We start from the raw sequence: 23,997 nt of genomic DNA, 5'->3' as shown, positions 1-23,997 counted from the left end.
TTCTACAGCTCACAGGCTGCCCAGGGGGGTGGTGGAGTCACCAGCCCCAGAGGGATTTCAACCACGTGAGGATGCGATGCTTGGGGCCATGGGGTAGCGGTGGGCTTGGCAGTGCTGGGTTAGCAGTCAAACTCAATGATCTTGAAGGTCTTTTCCAGCCTGAACAATTTGGTGATTCTATTCTAGGATCTCCCTAAGACAAAACGAACGTAACCTGTTAAACATTAATGTTCAGGAAGGAGACACGGTACAAGAAGAAAATGAAAAATACCTCAGGCACGCAATTAGAGAGATGAACTGAATCCAGAATTGTTTTTTCTACTTTCAAACTTCTACTTAACCATCAAAACACATTATTTCAATTTTTAAAACACATTATAATTAGATCCAAGCCACCTGGACTGAACTCCAACCAATACTGTTTTGTAGGAAAAGATGTATAATGCTGCTTTTCTACCCAGTGCCATGAAATATTTGATTTATAGCACAGCTCCAAAATTACTTGCTCAATGCACAGAACCAAACTGTTACCACAGACAGAACTGTCCTGATAGCCCGTCAGGAAGGACCTTCACAAGACCTCATTCTTCTGCCCATCATTGCGGAATCATCTTGTATGACAAGACGATTGCATGACAGCAGCTTTCAATCACTAGTTTCACATCCTTTTGCATAATAGGATCATAAAACGAACAGCTTCTACGTTTAAGAGTCTTGTACTCTAAAACAGACAAGGAAAAAGATTTCAGTGACAGAGGAAGCACCAGCTTCAGGCTCCACGGTTCCAAAGTGGTTTGTAGGTGAAAACTACCAGCGGCTGTCGAGATTTACATCGTTTGCTCCAGTCTCCTTTGGCCTCTTGACAATGTAGACCCCTTTGGGCAGTGGCAAACAGCTACAGAATGGGAAGGCAACTTAAAAGAGGGTAAAATCAGATGCATTTGTAACGTTCAAGAAGCCTGACCAAGATATTCTGCCCAAGTAACATAAACCTATTGCTTGAACCTGTTGGACAGCGAGCGAGCCTTTTTGATTGTACCTAACTGTAGCCTGTATGGTCAAGCAACAAATAATTTCAAGGGAGAGACAGAAGATGGAATCCTGGCGTTCCTAAGGGTTTTTTTTCATTTTAGTGAACAAAACGAATGAAGTTTTTCTTCTTCACTAATACAAGACCAGCAAGGGTAAAACACATTCAGAAGTTTTGATAAGAATTCTACAAATTCCATTCACGTTAATGCTATCTTTGCACTCCTAGATGTTGTCATTCAGGATTCTGGCTCTTAACTCTGTAAGAAACAAACTTCCATTTCAGCTAATCATTTTACATAATATGATAAGCTAAGCACAGAGAACAAATATTTCCTGAAGGGGTAAAAGAATTCTCAGGGAAAGAATAATCTTGCTCACTAAATTTAATTGAGGACTTTATCTTCCCTACAGATCATCCACTGGAATCCTAAGCAGTTATTTTCCTCTAGCACCCCTTGCAACTAAAACCCCCAGGACCATTTTGTTTAATTTCAGTCTCAAATAAGGTAGGATTAATCAGTTTAACAACCATTTAGAACCTCCCACCATTAGCTGTTTTAGTGCTGAACTAAAAATGGAGCCATAGATGTTGCTTCTTTCTGTATCTTTCTGAAGCCAGATGTGCGAGTTGTCGACTAACGCGAGCGAGACTCTTCATGTCATCTGCATAGCGCTGGGAGCAGCGTGACAAGGACATCAGCCCAAAATTTAATTTTGCAAGAGTTTCCATTCAGTGTGCACATTTTAAGAATTTCAGGCATTTAGGCATAGGCAATTTTCATGCATAATGATAACAAACTTGAAATCCAAATTTTGGGGTACTCGCCTTAAGAAAACTGCAAAAATAAACCTAGTCATACCTAGCGAGATGTGTGCAATTTTAACTTGTTACCAACTACAAAATGTTTCAATCCCTGGGTTTTCTCTCCGATTACCACCAAAATGAAGCCATAAACTTTAAACACAGGGTCAGACAGAGTTTGAGCCGCGCACAGGCATTCTGAGATGAGAAGCATTTTCAACGCTTGGATGTGAGGAGGTACACCTCTTTAGAGGTTTCATCAAAGATAACGAACTTAAAGCCCCTGGGTTTATCTGGCATTACAATGAAAGAAGGCAGCAATACCTTCTGTATCTACTACTACAATACTACTGCATGGCCGTGAGCGGTTTCCGTGATCTGCTGCCTAACACCTTCAGAAATGCCTGCTCTCCACTAGCACACTCTTGAGTTGCAGATTTCGAGCCCCAAAACAGAAGTGACCTTTGTCAAGTTGGAAATTCTGTATCAACACTGCAAAATCACGCTAATTATTGCTGGGGGTGGGCGGCTGGGAAATTTGAGCTACCACAAAACTCCTTATTTATTCCTAGAAAGAGTAAGAGCCAGCAAAGAGATGCTCTGGACCACTTCCTTCTTGAACAGAAATACTTCTGTAGTCAAAATAAAAATAAAATAAAATTCAATCTGACCTCCTTTTTCTCCCAGCCCTTAAAGGAGGGCGCGAAAGCAGAAGGGGAAGCAGTGTCAAGGCAGACTGGCTTGAAGAGGTGCGTTACTCATATGACAACCTGAGCTTATCACAGTGGGGGGACTTCAGCAGGCGCTGAACATCTTGAAATGAAGGGGTGAAGAGAAAAAAGGAAGGAAATGCCAAGGGAAATGATCTGAAAATGGGAGAAAACGACCTATTATGGCTTCTTTTTTCTATGGCACCATTGAGTAGGACTCAGACTAGCTGTCAAAAAGCTTTCTTTGCTGAGAGAAACTAACAGGGGGTCCTGAGAGTCTCATGGGACAGTAAGTGACAGAAGAAAGAGAAGGATACTATAAAATGCAAAGGCAAAAAAAGCAGAGAAAAGAAAGGTCTGAAATGGTTGAGGGTGGCAGGCAGCAACTAGACACAGACATCTCCAGGGAAAAATGGGGGGTGGGGTGGGGGGGGGGTGGGGCACGGAACCCCAACACAGCCACAAAGCACTAAGAAAGAGCAGCAGAAAAAACACTGCCTACCTGGAAACTGCCTGGCCCCATATAAAATGATTTTCCTCTCCTACCCCGCTTCCAGCCCCCTGGAAAAGCTCGCCAAAAGCCTGGATTCTCTTTTCTGAGTGTCCCCAGCCTTATCCTCAGCTCCCAGGCCGTTGTGTTTGTGTTGGGGAGAGGGATGGATCCCCCCTTCCTGCATCCTGGCATTCACATCGCCCTCCAGCTCACTGTATGCAGGGAGTGCTGCAGCCAAAATACAAGCACGTTGTTATTTACAGCACGAAAGGACTTCTCTTTGCAACAGGCTCGTCTGCTCCGGGTACAACTCTTTGCTCCTGGACAGAAGAGCCATTATCCTTTCTACAGCTGAAGAAAAGAAATACCAGGGAGTCAGCTCTCTCGACGATACGCACACAAAAAAAGATTAAATTTAAAAATTGATAATAGGGGTAAGGTCACTTGTTCTTTTCTGGCCATTACCTAAAAGACAATGTTCTCCTAGGTTTGCTAAAGCTGTTATGCGAGATGGGGGCACGAACATAGCTAATGCTGCGCGGCTCTGGAGGACAGGCAATGTGCTTGAATCTCCAGAACAACAAAACCTCATGTTTTACGAGCAGGTTTTGGAATGGTTTCTCAGAAAAACTTGTATTTCTACCCCAGGAGGAACCGAGGCCATCAGCAGTCACACACCTGTCCCCCTCTGGCCTGTGTGTAGCATTCTTCATGCAGAAACTGAGGGTGGGTTGGGGCATCCTGCTGGCCAGGGGGTGCAGAAACACGACTAGTGACGTGGTGTTGGGATGGCTGCAGCCACAGGGTCCATCTTTCCAGCATATGGGGTCTGTTTGACCAAGTGGAGGGTACAGGACGACTCTGGTAGGAGTGTGCAAGCCCTTGAACTCCATCTGATTCTATGAGGAAAGCTGGAGGAGAAGAGAAAACACCCACAAGACTGTCTTGCAGGTGTCAGAGGCTTCACAGGGAAGGACTGGACTTCTGACTGCCTCAGGACTGGGCAGGCATCGCATCACCGGGGCTGGACCTGCTGTCAGCGGCTGTCAGGGCTGTTGGCTCTCTGCTGCTCTACCTGCTGCTCTGGAGAAGACCAAAGCTCCTACAGAGTCCTCAGAGCAAAAGCCTACCTTGGCAGCCCGGTGTTAGAGCTGGAACCAGGCTGGAGATGGAGAAAGAGGCCCCACAAACACCATGGGGAGGCATCTTTACGTATTGTTGCTGTTTGGGGGAGAAGCAGATCACAACACGAGATCCAGGGATAAATGGAGGAATGCTGGAGCCCGAGAGCCTCTTGTTGATCATGCTGCTATTCTCCCTTGGCTGTCAGCCCTCTTGGCCGGAGCCAGCCATCATCCCCAGGCGCCATCTCTCCACTCTCGGCTGGAAGCATCCACCTCTGTGAACTCTCAGATGCTGCCCAGTAGGGGCTGCAGGAAAGAAATTGCCCGGCACCGCTGCCATCTCTGCAAACACACTCACATCTGCAAAACGGAGCTCTCCTCCCCAGTGTCCCATCTGCTGCTTTATCATTAGATGCTTTGTTCACCCCACGTTATGCTCATTATCTAAAATGCCAGAGAAGTCATCACTGGGGGCCTTAATTTTCCCTATCAGAGCTGTACAAGCATCAGAGTTTAAATGTGAGAACTGCTTTGCATGACAACCAATGCGGGGAAGAGCTTTTTTAGTAGTAAAAAACTGGTTGAAAAGGCTGTGCCTTGTAAGGAAAAAAAAAAAAAAAAAAAGCGGCCTACTGAGACTAGAAAGTTCCCCAGGCATCTCTTACTGCGGCCAACAGACAACATCCTGTAGCTCTTTCATTTCACGTTCCTGGCTTTCACAATAAAATGAACTCAAGATCTACTGCAAGGAGAGAGCAAGGTGTCAGAAAATGCAATCGCAGAAACGCAACGTGGGGGGAAACAGGTGAGCAAGAAGCCGCCTTGAACTGTTCAGAGGGACAATGTTGATGTGAGCGTGCAATAAATCCGCTCTCAGGATCTCAGAGATGTGCCGGGACACCTGTGTCCCACCAGTAACCTTCTACTCTCTTCTGAAGTGATGATCCCAAGCTTTTCCCTTTAAAAACTGATTTCCTTCTTCTCCAGACCTTACCAGAGCAGTCCCCGTTTTATATGGCAGCTCCAAAACCATCTGGCATTAGGAAGCACCCAAGATCAAGCCAGGCTCTGCCAGGCTGCGCCACGCCAGGGTGCCCCTTCAGGACTGGACACCTCCCTCTCCCAACAGCATCACCATTATGGTTTTCCTGGAAATAATCCAGGTTTAGCGAACAGGCAGAGGGAATAAAAGCCTTAACCTGAGGTTACGGCACTTACTCGGGAAGAGAAGATCTGGGTTTCGACACCTGACTCAAACGCTGTATACAAGTTACTGGACAAAACACAACAAAACAGGGGGATTAAAAATAGATTCCTGTACTTCCCAAAGTGCTATTGAGAGCCATTTTAATTCTCACCCCAAGCCTGTAGCTCAAATAAACCACAATTCTTTTTCTGGAGAGAGGAATGGGCTTTCCCAGCGTAGGGGAGAGCGTGCCTGGCCTCACCAAGCTCTACGCAGGCCCCCAGCAGACCAGCTCCTGCGACACGCTGCAAGGTGACCAGACTGGGGGTTTCAAGGTTTTTTAGACAGCAACGAAGATATGGAACCCTTGTCCATACCCCATAAGGGCTGCTCTGTGCTGGAGCTTTTCTGTATGAAGGAAAATGAAGTTCCAGTTTTGCTGCCCAGGTCTTTCGGGGTTCCTGCTTAAATACGTTAGAGTACAAATTTTAAATACCTTATATCCATCCTGGTATAATGTCTTATAGTTATTTTCAGTGGCTTCTGGAATCAGAAAGTCTGTATCAGGAGACGAATATGTATATCAGTTCTCCTAGTTAGTCAAAACCCAGGCTTCTCTGGATCCCATCAAAACCATGGGAGACCAGTCTTCCCCTCTACCTCTTCTCCCTCCTGGATTTCTGCAAGGCTGAATATATTTATCCTTTGAAAGTATTTGGAAGTCCTTGGTCAGAAATCGCTGCATAAATGCAAAATACTGTCTCTTAAAAAAAACAAACAACCCCCCCCCCCAAAAAAAACGCAAACAAAAAAAGCAAACTAGCTTTACCCATATTTAGGTGATGCGTTAAAAAAAATACCTTACTGCCACATGCAAGACAGAAGATCAATGCTTTTTATCAAAACAAGCACCAATGGAAAGCTCTTTTGCAACAAGACGGGAAGCGGGGGAGAGAGGCCAGCAAAAAAAATCCCATGGAGACTCATGATTGATTGCAGAATTGCAATACTGATTTGATTTCCTTTAAATAGTGATATTACAGCTTTAATCAAGATCGAATCAAATGACAAATAATAAATCACCAAGCAGAGTTCACACCTGAATAAATAAGTAACTTGGGGGTGGATGGAAGAAAACGTTGCAGATCCTAAGGAGGTTGCAAAGGTGTAACGCTCCTGTGATTTCTCTGCAGTGGTGAATGGACCAGGATGCTGCACAATGTCCTCCCACCACAAAGCCATCACCCGTTCCCCCCTTGCCTCGTCCCTCTGCTCCTCACCAACTCCTCCTCTTTTCCCAGTGGCTCCCCTCGTGTACCCAGTTTGAGGTGGCTCCTGTTCTCCTACCGTGACTTGGAAACCGGTGGCAAAGGTCTCGTTCCTCTCCAGGATTATTTCCAGCAATTCCTCAGCTCGCTGAGTATGGAAAGTCATCCGTTTGGGAAGACACTGCTGCTACTATATCCAATACTGAAAATGAAGACTCTTTTCCAAGTTCTGTTCCCAATACGCTTTTCTGATGCAAATCAAAAAGCAAGGACAGACAATTGCAAATAACATTTTATTACGGCAATACCTTTAACTCAAGGATCTCAACAGCTAGTTAATTAAAATCACATCCTGCTCATGCAGCACACATGGTGGTAAGCTGAATCACAAATAAGCAAGCACAGCCATGAAAAGAACAATGACAAAAAGCCCACTTTAAAAAAAAAAATAATTGTTAAAATACAAGTCAATGGGAAATTGCTTCCCTAAACTCTCCCTTGAGGATCAAGACCTGCAAAAAGCAAGAGGCACCAGAAACCTGGACCGACTTTTTTTTTGTTCCTTATCTCACATATATCTTGAAATTATTAATTGATCTTATTTTTCCCCTTGGATTTTCCTGGTTCTGTTCTCTCAACCCACCGACTTGCAGCACTCTACAAGTCTAACCAGGTCTATAATTTTTAAAGTGTGATGCATCTTCCAAAACCACAGATGATTGGATCAGCCCACATGGCAAGTGGCTACCAAAGCAAACACTAACTGCAATCTGAACAGAGCCCGGAGCCCTGGAGAAGAGCCCAAGAACCTTGGTGGTGACTCAGTCATTACCTCCATCAGTCACGAGCAGGAGCAGCCCTCATCTTGTGTCGCTGGCCAAAATCAGGGCGCCTGTCCACCTGGCAGCAGCGGCATGACACAAACCTGCACCTCACTCCCCAAAGTCACACACTCGTAAGAAAATACAGCAACAAAAAAAGATGTGTTCGGTTAAAAGTCTCCAAAGGGTTTCAAGTGGATGACTTTGGACATCAGTGCAGCTCTTCTCAGCACGGGTTTTAAGACACAGCCACTGTGCAAAGCTGCTCCTCCTCCAGAACATCTGCCTCCCCTCACCGTTACCTCCAAAAACTCCAAAAACCAAACGCTGCAGAAGAAGGAGTTTCTAAACTCTTCCGAGCTGAATGCTGGGAATGTTTTAGGTCATATCAGCCCCACCAAGAAGCCTCGGAGGTGCAAGTCCCAGCAGACGTACAGATGGGAGAAGGTTTCTGCTAGCAGGCGACAAAAGATGCTATGAAGAGCTCCGTGTACTTTGCAGTAGCACAAAAGGAAACTTCATTTTGGGAGGGTTTAACTGCAATGCACAAACATCTCTGGGAGCACGAAGGCCAGGAAAACTAATGATTTTCCTCTATTGTCCCAATGCACATACGGGATAAACGGAGATATGTAATGGGTAAGAGGAAGATTTGCAAGAGTCAAACCAGCTTCTTCAAATCAATAGGAGATGATTCAGAATTGCCTCTGGTTACTATTACCACAACAGGTTTTTTTCTTTTTCTTTCTTTTTTTTTTTTTTAACTTCCTGAGTGTATTTAGTTTACCATAAAACCTCTCTAGGCAATGAAGACAAAGACCAGGTTCACAGTATAAAAGGAAAATCCCAGAAAGGTAGATGAGTAGTAATAGCTGAGTTCCTGGCACTTTGGCTAGCCAAGAGCAGAACAAAAAATTAGAAAATCTCCATGTGTTTGTAAATGGCTCCTGAAGAAGTGAGTTGTTGAAGCAGAACAAATTTTACTCATCTTTTTTTTCTTTGTTTTGCAGGTTTTTTACAAGTTTCCTGTTCAAAGCACCCACAACAGTTAGGGTTGGGGCTATCACGTTTGCAGAATTCTCATTAATTCCCAATAATTTCTCAAGCACCTTTGAAAAATCCTTCTTAATCCATTCTTCCATCATTCTGATGGAACAGGGGTCAACTGAACACAAATTTCACAGCTAGGAAACCACAGCAGAGAGGTGAGGTGACACTGAGTTACCTTATGACCTTTTTTTGAATAAACTTTTGAATAAAATCATCTTCCTAGGCTTTTTTCATGTCTCCATTACCTAAATGACAGCACATGCATCTCTCTATGGCACCCCAGACCTCCTAAGGGGAAAGTTTTGATTTGTATGTAATGTGTGGTGAGGTATGAAATAAATAAAAAATTGGAGTAATGAATAATAAATGCCAAGTTTATATTACCAACAGCATTCATTTTCATCTGCAAACTTTTGGAGAGGACATGAGCTCAGGATGCTTTTTATTTATTCCAAAGGAGAAATCTGCTTTCCCCACCTTTTTACTGTGACCGTGTCACAGGTCTTCGAAGGCTGGATGGATTTGCCTTGAAATTTTCCGGCAGAATCAAGTCTGAATAAACATCAAACACTGGTATTTCAAATCCGGCGAGGATTGCTTCGGGAAGCGAGGCGCGTGGGAACCCAAGAGACTAGATCAGAACAGAGCCTTCTAACATCAGCTACAGGCACTTGGGGTTTTCCAGCAATGGTCCAAAGTACAAACGCCAGCGGTAAATGGATGCTCTCAAATGCCAGCTATGAAAAGGCAAGAGCTACCCCTACACGTACAGCTCTCATCAAACAAGGGTTATAATTGCAGAAGGGACTTTGCACCGGGTTCCCCCGTGGTCGGGCATCTCCAGCACGGCATCGAGTGGGCACTCCACCACCCGACATCCAAAGACAGAGCGTGACCCAGCACAATGGGAGACTAACACACCTCAGAGCCTTGCATGCACTCAAGAGAGACAGGACTGGGAAAACAGTAGCCAAACGCTCCCGCCACCATAAAACACATCGTGAAAAATAGCAATATTCTAGCCTACTACGCTAGAATATTCTGTCTACGAGACACAAATATGTTTACCATCCAGCCTCATTACCAGCAGACCAAAAGAGGGCTATGAAACCCCAGCGCCGCTTTCTTCCTACAGCTGCAGGAACACCACAGAGGAGACAAGACGCCACATTTCACAGGCTCACCGTGACGCCTGCCTTTTTCTTCCCCAAACTCAGAGATGAATGCCAGCGCCGAGGAGACCCCAGGCACCTTCCACCCAGATGGATGTGTGGGACCATTTTCATCCTGCCCCTCTGCAAAATCCCTGGGCTAAGGCCACCAGTAATGGTGTGCAGTGACACGCTGGGATCATTTAGAGTAGGGCAGCAAAGGGCTGCCGGAGATGCTGAGGTTGCCTTTGACATGGAAGATAGCCACCCTCAAAGGAGGAACAAGCCCAGCCCTGACGCTCTCTCTTCAGCTGCATTGCTTTGTTGTTACTCCCTTAACCGATGCTCCCAAATGCTGCCAACATTACCTACAAGTGCAGGACTGCTGGCATTTTCCAGAACACAAAGAAAATCACAGGGAAGTAAATCTGCTTAAAGAGAAGCCTCCATAATTTTAAACAGCAGCACAGAGTCCCCGTGTTGAAAAGTGATGTACGATTACTGTCACAAGTGGTTTGATTGATTATTGATTGCAATCATCTCCTCACTTCCACAATGAAATTGGCTACAGCTCCTTCATGTAGCCCCTGATAAGACGGTGTGCGTCCCACTCCGGCGCAGTGGGCACATGCTGCACTGGATAAATGCCTCTCCAGGCAGAGACACCCCCTGCTTTGATGGGCCACAGTGATGCTGCAGGCTCTGGTGGGCACAGGAGCAGAAAACTCCCCTCCTGGAGCCCTGATTTAGGGAAGAGGGACCTTCCCAGGGGCTCACACACAACGGCTCTGCAGCCACTGCTGCCCCACGCTCCCGAGTTGCTCCTGGGGCACCTTCCAGGTTGAAATCCCAGGGGAGACCAGGCAAAGAGCCAAGAGTTGCCCAGCCCAGCCATCCCCTTCACCAAGCTCTATGGGAAAGCCACCATCCCCACCTCTGCCACCCCATCCTGGGGACAGCCAGGATTTCACCTGTGAGGGAACACCACTGCCGGGACTTGACACCATTCCACATCGGGAAGGCTTATTCAAGGATGAAAGCAGAGAAATTCTGGTCTTTTTAGCTTCAAGACTGGGACAGCTGCCTTCCTACCGACTCAGCTGTACACTCGCTGAAATATCAAGTGATGTGGAGTCAGTGTTTTGTCATGCCATGATACTGCACAGAAATAACCACTAATTAATATAGCATAACAAGGAGAAAGATAAAACCCTTTCTCCTTGAAATGTCAAACAATTGCTGAGTGTTCTTTCTTTTTTCTTCTATTCTGCGTTAATAATTCACACAGAAAATTTCTTCCCATACTAATGGTTGCTGCAAGCCAGCAGAGCAACCCACATCGCTGTATCAGTGTGTAGCAAGACATTTTAGCAGGCATTAGGTAACAGAACCGGGCAAAAAAATCCAATACTTCCCCTCTAACACCCCAACAACCCACCCTTCAAGCATTTTTATTGTAGATTTTTTTCAGTCCTGGGGTTTTTTTTCCCCAACGCTTAGATTAAAGAGACATTTTCAATGGCTTTTTCTTGTTCACTGGAAATAATTTTTCCTTCTCTTACGTGGCAAACAAATTGTTTTCTTCCATTCTGACTGTAGCCTGAATGAACATCAGTTTTTTTGACTTTAATTCCAACTTTTCCAAAATAACCCGGTTATAAACAAGCATCTTTATTTGTCTGTCACCCTTAATAGAGGATGACAAGTACAGTCCCGAGGATCCGCGCTAGCTGACAGCTGCTGAAGAGCCCACAAAGCAAGCACAAAGCACCGGATTTTATAGTAACTTCAAACTCTGTGCATAATATTGGGAGCATTGGAAATCACAGAATCCCCGCTCATACTGGTCCTAACGCAAACCTTTACACTAACAAAACACCGGAAAACTTCATGTTGCTTCTCCTTGGCTATCCCTCACGTGTCACCTGAGTTTTGGGGTAGGTTTAGGCTCTTTTGAATGTATCACAGGAAGGACCATCAGCTTTGTAAAAGCCCTCGATGCTCAGAGGGATGAAGACAACTACGAGCCGCTCCATTTGTTTCAGATACAGCCTACAGACCACCAAGAAGATGATGCTGTCACACATGGTTAAACAGTACACATGCAGGAGAGCGATAGAATTTCATGTTTTGCTAAGGAAAGGTGGCGTTGTTACAGGCCAGCCACTTTTTTATATGTGTATATATATATATAAACACATATATCCACATATATATAATATATACCCTGTACATACAGTATATAATTTAATTTCTTTCTCCAAATTAAAATGATTTCTCTTAAATCTTTTCCCTCTTGCTGCCCAGACGCGGTATGGGAGGTGCTGTCCCAGCTGTCCCTTCAGCCATGTGCTCAGTGCACAGCAGTACATTTAATTAGTTACACATGTAAGAATTAATGCACCCATTTAACAACTACTGAACTCCAGGTTTGCCTACCACATTTATTTTCATTCACATTGCTAACAAACGCTGCAATAAACAATGGAATAATACCCCATCGATTAAGTATAATTAAGCTTAATAATTGCTTAAACTTGTCATCCATAAATCATGACCAGTAAACCATTATGAACCAATTAATCATTAGTGGCATCATTAAGTATGTTTATTTATAGAGTATTCATAGAAAACCTAATCATGTGGTAGAAAAGATTAATAAGTACAAGCTGGCAAAGGGAGGGATGGGGGAGAGGTGTTGTACAAAAGCAGGGAAGCCTTGGATGGGATCACGTCTGACAAATAACCATAACGCCTCCATTACAGCCATCGGGCATTTAATCTGAGACAGAACCAGGTCTGAGAATCCAGTCGAGGTGCAGAGGAAAAACTGCAGCTACTCAAGACCTTGCACCAAACAAATAAAATCCTTACGTTGAAATCTGAGACCGGGATGTATTCATTTGTACTGCAGCGAGCATCTATAAACCCAGGAGAAACGGACCAAGAAGTCCCTGGGCTACAGACTGCAACAGGGCTAAACAAACGGACAGTGCTTTTCCCCCAAATTCACAAGGTCACGCTTTCAACTCAATAATTGACATTTCCAAAGCAGCTAGGGAAATGAGGCTCTAAAATATCACTGAAAGAAGATGGAATGGGAAGAGGTGCCCAAGTTGCTCTTTGGTTCCTCGGAAAATCCTAGCATGGGTTTTTTCCATCTGAAATGCCTGCTTATGTTCTACCCTTTTTTCTTTTTTTTTCTTTTTTGGTTTCTTTTGGTGAGGTCAAGATTTCTCCCTCTAGCCCCTAAACTTGTTCCCGCCAATGGGTGTTTATTTGAACATCCTAAGGGGTTTAGAGCAATAGAGTCTAAGTGGTGACAGATGAGAGAGCCAAAGAAATGTATGAATGTTAATGTAATTGACTTTTTTTAATAGACTTTTTGAGTTTAAAAAATTAAACTCCTGCTTGGGAACTGGGCTCTATGAACAAAACAATCTATCCATTGATCCAGCGGTTCACAAGGCTACTCAACATCAAATTAGAACAGCTAAGGAATGGACTGCAATAATGCATACCTGATGCTGGCATTTATCTCAGTGTGCCTCTGCTCTGCTACCTGAATATTTCTTACCATACTTATGACATGCCATCTTATTAGCTAAAAACATTTCACGGCAGCAGTAGTCCCTTCTTTGATTAATTACAAATTTCTCCATTGTATATACTCTGCACAGTTTAAAATAACTACATTCAGCCTTCAGCGCCGAACCTAGCATGTCTCAGGCCAGTGAAAGTTCATCATGAGAAAAAATTGCAAAAGCAGAATTAAAAAAAAAAAAAACAAACCCAAAACCCAAACAAAAAAACCCCACCCACTGTTTTCTAAGTTTCTTGCTCTTCTCCCATTAAGAGGATGCAAATAGTTGCTTTTCATTTCCATTTTCTACCAGCCTGTTATTTCCAAATGCATCTTTCTATTTTGCATGAGAGTAAAGGAGTATATTTTTCAAGACTACCAACGTTTCCCATCCTCCTGACCCAACAGCCGAGTCCATGTTTTGCCATGAGCTTACAGTACACAGAACCCGTCGCCTGGAGAATAAGCAATTCCGTGTCCTCTTCTGAAAATTGCAGAAAACTGTGATTAGCCCTGTGGCAAAGGGCAGATCAACCCAGCAGAGATCAAGCAATGCTCCATCCAGGGGTGCAGTGTCCGGCACCCCTCAAAGCACCAAAACTCTCCTTCTATTAACAGGCACGTTACTTTCTTCTGCTAAACAAAACTACCAACATCATGAAGTTAAATAGGTCACGCTGCCAACTGATACCTGGGTTATAAATCAGGCACCTGACATCTGTTAAAGCCATGGTTTAACACACAAACGTCTCCACGACTCTGTTTCTCATTACTTTGTCCAAAATCCCAACAGCGATCAAAGACAAGATGCCTTATCTCTTATCGAATGGTAGTCCCAATTTCCTTGATCTTATCAATAAATAAACTTTAGAAATATAAATGTTAGTCACTGATCCAATGCCAAAAAGCTGTCAGCGTCGTATAAATTAGCATGAACATATGTTAATGCATAATTCACCATTTGCAACAGGGCTTTGTTGAAAAATTGATGAAAATTCATGAAAGAACCTTTTCAGATTAAGTTGCACAATAAACATGTAGCCAGCGGCATTCATAATGTAAAGGTAATAGTTTAGATTTACCCTCTGAACATTTTGTATATTCGTAGCCCGTATATTAAAATTTTAACCACCATCAAACCCAAACGCTGAATTACAACACAGCAGTTCTGTGTATACAAGTAAGTGGGTGTTTGCGTGCATGCTGCATGTAAACATTTCCACCACTTTGCAAAGTACTGCAGCTTTTCCCAGAGGTTTCCTAGCTTTGCCATACAATAACGGTCTTCCAAAATAGACAGGTTTTGGAGAAGAGCAGAAAAATGTCAGTAATTCATGAGCAGATGTAAATAGAAATGGTAGATGATGCTCTATCTAGTCCTGACTACTGACAACTCTACTGCATTTTGAAGAGACCGAAGTAGCTTGCTGGCCCCAGCCCATCCAAAATCAGACTGACTTCAAACTGTGCCGCAAGCAGTAGTTTCTAATATCCAGGCAACAGGAGAAATCCTGAATACAATATCAGAATCTTTATTCCCTTTGACATAAATTCAGTGCTTGTACTGAAGTTTTGGGTTGATTCGAAACAACCTCATTAAATTAATGAAAGTAATAAAAGAGAATTTGGATCTTTTCCAGAAAAGTTATATAATATTTCTACTCCAAACAGCTTGTTCATCTTGAAGAGCGACTATTTCCTCTGGCAGTTATATCCACTTGGAAAAACTGACTTCTCTTATAAATTCAATGACAGGACACGTATTTTGCCACTATCAACCAACTCCTTCCAAAAGTAGGTGCCCAAAATAACTGTCTTTAGTCACAGGTGGTTTTGAAGCCCCTTTAAAATTTCTTCACAGAAAGTTGTAAATGGAACTCATGTTTTTAACGACGCATATTTCTGCCAAGGCATACAGTTAAAAATGAAAGATTATTCATACTAATGGCACAGTCATGCTCCAGGGGCCAAATGCCTACAGAGACATTACATCTACCTGGAAGAGCGTCAAATCTAAGAGAAGAATAAGGGAGAGGAGGGGAAGACAGTCATACAAACCACAGCCATCGTTTGTAAGCAGAGGATGAATTTATAAAGGCATAGCTGGGTTTTGGGGGGATGGCTGGGTGTGTGTGTGTTTGTTTAAAATCATGTTAGAAAGGGGGGAAAAAACTTCACCAAATTCTCAGTGTGATATAAAAAACGAGGTGGGGCTTTCTTTAATTTTCCCACTTGCTAACTGCAATCTTCAATGTGCAGAAAACACGTGCCATGCCCTGACTTTATGCTGAAATTCAGCAGCAACAACTGCAAGCCAGTATAGTACAACTGTTAAACAGTGCCTGCACCTTCCCGTCCTCGAAGCTGTTATCTTTGATAGGTTGAAGCTGCATGATACCAGAGGTGATGGCATTACCACCGAGACCCATTTAGAGAGAAAAAAAACCCTGTGTATTTTCTTTCACCGTCTGTCTCTCTCTGATGGCTTCTGTCCATCACGGTTCACTAGAAGTTCTTCAGCCCCAAATCATGCCTCCCTCAGCTGCCAGGCAGCCCCCAGCCGGCATGGCAATTAGCCAGATGTCAGCAGTCCTATTATCTCCATTCCTCGCTTCTACATTATTTAGGCACCGCACGAGAAGAGAGAATTGCAGCAGAGGATCCCACCAGGACTCCACTTTAGAAACCTGCATGGAGTCTGAAGGAGGGCCAGAAGAGAGACCAAAAGGATGCAAAAGTAGCTAAACACTGTCTCCTTTCCTGTTGGCACCCAAGTGCTGCTGCTTTAATTTCTCCTTGGGAATGAAAGCGGGTTGGGGAGATTATAAAAGCAGAGCGAAGAGTTATTTTTCCTTGTCACACTCTCCTCTGCAGCTCCGCGTACAGCTCTCTCCGCTTTCCTCCTGCAATACCAGCATAGGAGATTAACATCTGATAATGGGAGGGCGACAGGCTGCACAGAGGCACAGAGTCGTACATCAAATGGAAAACACACAGAGGCATTATTATTTTTTGCATAAACCAAAATAGCATACACAGATTTCATGTTTAAAACCCAAGGGGTTATGATTTTCTATGTCTTGGTAGTTGGGTTTTCTAAAATAACCCATCCGGTGAGGGAGCAAAATCCCATACGAAACACAAAGGAAAACTTTCTGGGTTTGCCTACAAAATACATATGCCTGGTGAGGGTTTTATTTTGCATATTTAAAAAAAGGGGAAAAAAAAAAAAAGAAAAAAAAAAGGCATTCAAGCACAGGGGCATGCCAGTTAGTATTTCTGGGTCATCAATTGATCAGGACTTCAGATGTCCAGACAGGCAATTAATCAGTCGCGTGAGCAAAAGATAGGCTGTGGATGGAAAGTAAATATGACAGTGATGCTCTGTAAATACTTAGACTATGATTAATACCCGAGAAGTCACTCTCTAAAAGTGCCTTCTTATTTTCTTTCTCATACAGAGCATTTTACAGAGACAAAGAGTCTACTTTCTTGCCACTGACATCTTACACGCCACCGACGGCTTGAAATAAAGATGCCTCATTTCCCCCCTTACCTCATTCCATCTCATGCGTCCCGCTGGAGGACCCAAAGTGCTTTATCAACATTAATGAACTGAACCTCGGGACAGCGCTGTGAGAAAAGCAGCTTTTATTATCATGAATCCTCTTGGGCAGATAGGAAAATCAAGGAAGAGAGAAATTCAGTAGCTCATTCCCACCGCGGCCGAGCAGAGCTACGGCCCGATGCTGGGGGAGGGGGGTGACAGAGACACAGACAGGGAGATCTCGGGTGCATATAATGCATCTCCAGGTCTTCATTTTAAGCTGAGTCCAAGGCAGCTCAAGCACCTCAGAGAAGCACAAAAATGACATTTTGCTAGTGGCAGGAGATAAAACACTGCATGCTCAGTTGGAAGCCCCCTCTCAAGCGCCCTTCTGTCTTGACAGCTCTTTGAAGGAGTTTGAAGATTTCCAGGAGACACTGGCATCTGACAGAGACTGCAATCTGGAGCCTGGTTATCCTGGTAGAGCTCCCAAACCCATGTTGGACAGAGCTACACTGAGCCCCCAGCACTGGTAAACTCTGCCTGTGATGCAGCACACGTCTATCGTGGTGGGCAGTGATGGAGACCCTCAACCACTGCACAGAAGAGGGCATGGAAATGAAGGAGAAGATCAAAAAGATAGGAACATGCTGCAGCTGGAGAAGGGAAATCAAGCCTGGAATGATAGGAAGCATCTAAGGGATGGTACAGTTACCTTGCCCAGGCTCACAGCCTAGCTAGGGCTTGGGCTGGGGCGAACATCTGTAGAGAGCTCAGCAAGCAACCCCCATCGCAGACACCTCTGCATTGCAAGAGCTGCCCCAGAGCAGCCTCTTGCACCGCTGCCCCAGCCCGCATCCCTGAGCGAGAAGCCACTGCCTACCACAGCATCACACGTTTGAACCCCACTTCAGCCCAGCACACCCCTCTCCACCCCCAGCATGGCAGACAGAGCCCTGCTGCCGTACGTGAGGCCATTATTTCTTCCTTGCTTATATTTCCGTGTTAGAGCACGTGGTTTTTAGCCTCACCATAGCTCCTCATCCCCAAAATAACACTTATTCATGATGCAACACCGGGGTAATAAATGCAGCATCTCCTGTGTTGATTTACTCCGTTGTGACCCTCACTTCATCTGCCAGTTACTATATTAATTGTTCCACGAATGCACATCCCACCTTCCAGTCCACCGCCCGCTCTCCTGACAGCGCTGTATTTGCAAACACTCTACTAACATGCTTTGCTGTGTTTTGAAAATTAAAAAAAAAAAAAAAAGTGTGACAGGGAAATAACATCCCATTTCCCATCTTCTTGCTTACCAGATTTTGACACGTTTGATGTAATTAGTCAAACCCGATTGGTTTGCATTTAAAAGGAAGACAGCTGAACCACAATCAGAGACATTATTAAACAAGTCAGTTGGTTCTCAATGTACCTGAGCCACGGACATCTTCAGTTTTTATTTGCTTTGACAAGCAGGCAGCAGCGTGCAGGGGTTGGAGAGGGGATGGGAAAGCAGCTACGGGGACCATGACACAGCTCTGTGCTTGTTACCGTCTCGGTCACAGACAAACGCTGAAGCGTTGACAGAATTCCTGCATCTCTCCATCGCATCACCTCACATTATGCTGACGGAGAAGGCTGTGATGGTGGTGTTACAGACCACGGAACAAAAGCAAACCAACCCTCTAGCCTAACGCATTTAACCACTAGTTATCATTTTTAGTGAAACAAAACCCGTTGCGGATACATGCTGCATTAGGTGTATTCGTTCACAAGAGCCCTTAAAACCTCGAGTGACACTTACAGCGTGTGACAACTAAAACCCATCCTGCCCACCACGTTCACCCACCAGCACATTTGCTGCAGCTGCAGAGTGGGGAACATTTTACATATGGGAACATAATGGGATGTTTTACAAAATGCCCTGAGGATCCCTGAACTTTTTTTTTGCTCGGCGTGACAGGTCTTGCTCAGATCCACGAAGGCACCGAATGGAGGTGCCACCAGCCCCGGCGGGGGGATGACATGTTTATAACGCTCCCAGATGGAGAAACTCTACTGCTCTCTGAAATCCAGCTGCCAGTGCAGCTCCACAGTACATCTGGCTACCTACCCTCAATCAATACAAACCATTATGAGACTGGACTTTAAATGCAATTATCTCCAATATCAATGATTCACATACAACAACTGTCACTTCAGATTACCTATGCATTTTATCGGCTGTGATTGATCTTGAATATTTCATTGAAACGCAGGGTGTGCGGGAGGGACAAGAAGTTACAGCGATGGGGAGAGAGAGAGCAAGAAGAGATGATAAATTAGCACAGCCATTAATTGTGGCAGCATCAACAAGCTGCACCAAGGTTTCCTCCCGATGACACGTTTTTAAAGCGTAAAGATCACTGTGGTCTAATTTGCTGATTCCCTCATGAAAATACTCGCTGAAAAGCATCTATCACGGAGACAAACACAATTAATCCTGGCCCCTGCAGCCGCTCAAGTAGCTGACAAAATTCTTGTTACACAGCGATTGCCCCAAGCGCTGGAGGTGGTGTGGGGAAAAGCACAGACACAGTGGGGCAGAACACAGCCCAGCAGGGTGTTGGGGAGCAGCAGCAGACCTGGGAGCACTGCCCAGCAACACTCGCCTTAAAAACAGTTTCTTAGACTTTTTAAGTCTATAATTATTTTTATATTTGGAGAGCTTTTGCCTAGCAGCCAGCTTAAACCCTTGGCTGATCATTGACCTGCCCTCCTACAGCAATGTCCCCAGCAGATACGAAAAATAACTGACGGCACCTTCTCTACAACAGGATTTTCTTTATTGCAAGATCTTCTTATGCTTCAACCTTCACTTTCTAGCTCAACCAGCCCAGAGTTAAACCTTCCCTTAAAGCTCACCGTTTCCCAAACCTCCGGAGTGCCACAGACCATCTGCAGAGTTGAAAAGTGCAGAGGCCAAACCCGAGCCCAGTTTTCCAGCTGAGGTCTCACCAGCATCAAGTGGAGAGGAATAACTCCTCCTAGGCACTGCGACACGTGCACATCAGCCAAGCCAGCAGTATCTAACTTTTTCACCCCGCACCGTGCTTTTGGTTACGGGATCCACCATCTCTCCCAGATCTTCTCATGGCAACAGCCCCATCAAGCACGAACCCACCTCAACCTGTGCCCACACATTTGGGTGTCTCTTCCCTACGGCTTCTGCCCTTTCTTCCACTTGACCTTGTGCGTTTGGCACCACTTCTCCAAGCTATCATTCCAGTAGGAAGTCTGGAAGGTTCTGCCCAGGCCGGTGACACGTCCAGATTTGCTAACCCTACTTTCCAAGTCATGTAGAAAATGAGAGTTGGGTTTTATTCCCAGCTTTGTCACTGACAAAGCCTTCAGGCAAATTGCTTACGCTGTTTCCCTGCTCAGTGGGGGGAAAGAAAAGCTCAGGAATGTGCAAACATCGAGACTCTGGGGTACTGAGCCACCCTAGGATCTCCTGACCTGGGAGGAACTCTGTGAAGAACCCCAAGTCCTCTCCTGGCAGCATCTGGCCCCTGCCCCCTCATTTCTATGGGCTTCATGCTCCACTGATGGGGCTGCAGCAACTCGTTTATTTTGATATAAATGACAAGCCCTAGTCTTTTATACCTCAGCATATGTCTTTAAAGCATCAGACAGCATAGTAAGACTAGCTATATATACTCCTTTTCCTACTCAGTATTTCTGTCAAGGCTTTATTTTTTTCTTAATATTATTACTATTCCACCAGAAAGTTCTTATTTGTCACAAGAATGACGTTTCCTAAGATCAGCTGAAAACCTAATGAGCACACACTGTGACATTAATTGGGATGCTATTACCTGTTTTGCTACAAACACCACTAATATAATAATACACCTCCAAATCTTTCACTTACAGAGAACATTATTCACGTTAATCATTTAATAATTATTACATGGATGCTACCATCTCCTCACAGGATCTAACCTTATTCAGCCTGTACATACTCGTTGTCGATTTTTCAGTGCAATAGGTGAAAATGCCTTTAGTGAACTCGAGCTGCACAATGGGAAAGGATTGGTAAAGGTGTCATACAGAAAGAAACAGAGAATAGGGAAACATTAAGCTGAGGCATTGTAAACTGCACGCTGTGCTTTCAAATCAGCGTTATTTAACCAGCCTTAATTCCATAAAAGCAGACAAATTATTAACGTGGCAAGATTACAGCTGTTGGCTTAGTGCTCATCCCTTGGGACTTTTGGATTGTAGGACCGGGGTGGGGGGTGGGAAATCAGACAAGGTGCAACAAGCACATGAATATATATATTTTTTAAAGAAACTCCAAGCTGTAGATGGGAATTTCATCTCTGGGGGCAAAGGGCAGGGGGGGTACCTGAGCCTCAGCCCACCCTACCAGCTAGCAAAACTTGCAGGTTTTTGTAAATGTTTTTTGGGTTTTCTAACAGACTGGCATATGCATTAGCAAGTCATCTAAAGTATCACAGATGTTTCACAGCTTCTTTCTTTCTGTTGATCCGCCCCCCCCCCCCCTTTTCCTCAAAATGGGAACAGTTGGACACCATTTCAGATGCTCAGGCCAATCTGCACAACATGGCACAGCTCTTCAGATCCTTCAAACAACAGCTCTCAGGTCCATCCCTCTCTCTCCCCTTACAACTCACCCTATTACAAAGATCCTGTTTTACAGCCTGGGAAGGTCCCATATCCTGGGAGTGGGGAAACCCCTGGGGCAAAGAGGGACTTGGGGACTGACCCCGAGCCCCCTACTTCACAGGGCAGCACCCAAAGCACAGGAGGGCAAAGGAGCAGCACCTCCCGGCGGCTCAGCCCATCCCAAAGATGCCAAGGAACTGAGCTGCCATAGGGAGACAACACCCCAGAAAAAGCACGTCTTCAGGCTTCTTGCCACTTGTCCCCATGCCCAGCGGTGGCAACACTGCCACCCCCCTTAACAACTGCACGGTGTCACCTGGGACCACAAGGTACAGGGGCGGGGGGGGTGGGGCACAGCTTGGGTCAACAACCACCACGGGGTAAAACCAGCAATTACCGTGCTGACAAAGAAGTAACAAGAAAAAAACTCCTAGAGCAGCAGAACAGCCCGTAATTGCCTACAATTACCTCCATGTGCACAGAGGGTACGTTTCAGCCTGATGCAGCCCACTCCAGAGCAGCCCCGGTGCTCATCCAAGTTCACCAATCTCTTTCCTCCAGGTCAGTGAGCAAACCAGAAATGCCTAATGTAGGACTGCACAAACCTAATGTCCTATCTTGAGTGTATAATGTAGCTTCACTAATGGAATAGGGCTGGAGAGAGAGGAACAGCTCCGTGCTTTTTGTAACGTGTCAAATGTATTTGCTCAGGAACAGCTGATTGCTACTTTTCAGCATCTTGGCGTTGGAGCAGTGCAGCAGGGTTGTGGTCCTTTACTCCTCCACCGCGCTGCCAACCCCCCCCCCCCCCCCAGACCCCTTCTGCAGTGAAGAATCAGCCATCAGCCCCAGGTTTACCCAACTGAATTAACCCCTTACTTAGAACCCCCTACCCAGCCTCTACATCAAATTCCCTCTGTTCTATTTCGGGTCAAACAACCCTTTTCCTGGGATGCCTCTTCCCCATCACCTCCACTGCATACCGCCTCTACCACCCAGGTTGGTTTTTTTTCCTCTCTCTGGGGCTGAAAGAAGAAGAAACAGTTGACAGCTCTACCGCTGGCATGTTGAGAAATTCGCTAGTCTAGCTGTAACGGCAGGCATCAGAGGCGACCGGGGAGATGCTGGCAAAGTGTCAGAGAGGGAGATCGAGACTCTGTGCAAGTGGAAAGAGCATTCAAATCCGGATAGATTGATGCAGTCGCTGTTGCAGAAAGAACAGACTGGGATCTTGCAACTCTCATTGAATGCAGTATCCTTCAAAACCTCCAAGTTGCCGGCTTGTCAGCCGAGCAAGGGCTTGTCAGTGGTACCCAGCTATGAAGCAGTACGTAGTCTCCTGGACCTACATAAATCAGCCTGGAGAAATTCAGCTGCAAAGAGCAGATAAAGGTGGAAGAATTCCCCGCCTGGCTCGGGCGCTTTCATACCTGGCTCATCTCTACCCACAGGATAGCGACTCCAGGAGCTGGGAATCCTCTCTCCACGCTTAGAAGTGATAATGCAGGTAAGGATTTACATAAATGACAGATTCTCAATAATAAAGAGCCACGCTCCCACAGAACGGCACCACATGACAGGCACGATACCCGTCGGCATCAGAAGGAAATCTGAATTAAGCACGAAGCTCAAAAAACCTGAAAACCAACAAAGAGCAGACCACAACAAAATGAATTTTCTTCTATCCATTCCAAGGGAAATGAGAATAATATAATTAGCCACTTAATTATCTGACACCTAGTGACAAAATGAATCCCCAGTACAAAACTGTGAAGGCCAAAGCGCTGAACTTGGCTGCTGGAGACCCCGAAGAAGTCTGCCATTAAAGGGGGGAGGATGACACAGCAAGGTGGCACGTATCCCGTGAGGAAGATGGAGAAAGAAAGATATTTTCAGGTGCTCGGAAAGCTCCCCAAAGCCTGGTTAATAGAAACACTGAAATTGCAATATGGTGGAATTTACGCCTCCAGGGCCTCACCATATCTCCCCAGAAGTATATGATGTACCGAGCCATGCTGTGCATATAAAACTTCAGGCAATATCACATCAGTGCAGGCAGGCAGCAGTAAGTCCCCTGCAAGCGTGCTGCAAAAATATTACACCATTACACGTAGCAAGCAGTATTTTCTGTCCTCCTCTCTGCATAATGAGCTTGGATTAAAGAACCTTCTTCATCTGTGAATAAACTATCATTGGGGCTGAGCTTTCCAAATAGTTCACCTTGGTTGCCGAAGTCTGAACTCGATGAATCAGAGGCTGACCTTGGCCCCATCATCCTTTCAAGCAGATGCCTGGCTGTTGGGGTTTAACCCCAGCCAGCAGCCATGCGCTCCCTCCTGCCTACCCCCCCAGCCCCCACCTCAGAGGGATGGGGACGAGAATCGGGAAGGGATGCAAAACTCACGGACTGAGATAAGAATAATTTAGTAATTAAAATGAAACAGGAAAAAATCATAATAATAGCAATAATGAAAAGGAGGGAGAAGGGGAGAGGAATAAAATCCAAACGGGAGAGAAGACAACAAGTAATGCACACTGCAATTGCTCCCCACCCAC

General features: G+C 45.1%; 1 protein-coding gene across 1 annotated transcript in view; it reads right to left on the bottom strand.

Annotated features, from left to right (window-relative positions):
- The window catches only part of DCC (DCC netrin 1 receptor), a 558,365-nt gene that overhangs the window by 431,039 nt on the left and 103,329 nt on the right, over positions 1-23,997 (bottom strand). The gene's annotated exons all lie outside the window — the stretch shown is intronic.

This window comes from Falco peregrinus, chromosome Z, assembly GCF_023634155.1.
Source record: "Falco peregrinus isolate bFalPer1 chromosome Z, bFalPer1.pri, whole genome shotgun sequence".
Taxonomy (NCBI): Eukaryota; Metazoa; Chordata; class Aves; order Falconiformes; family Falconidae; genus Falco; species Falco peregrinus.
The sequence above is the reverse complement of the archived record's forward strand: the minus strand, read 5'-3'. Positions and strand labels throughout refer to the sequence as shown.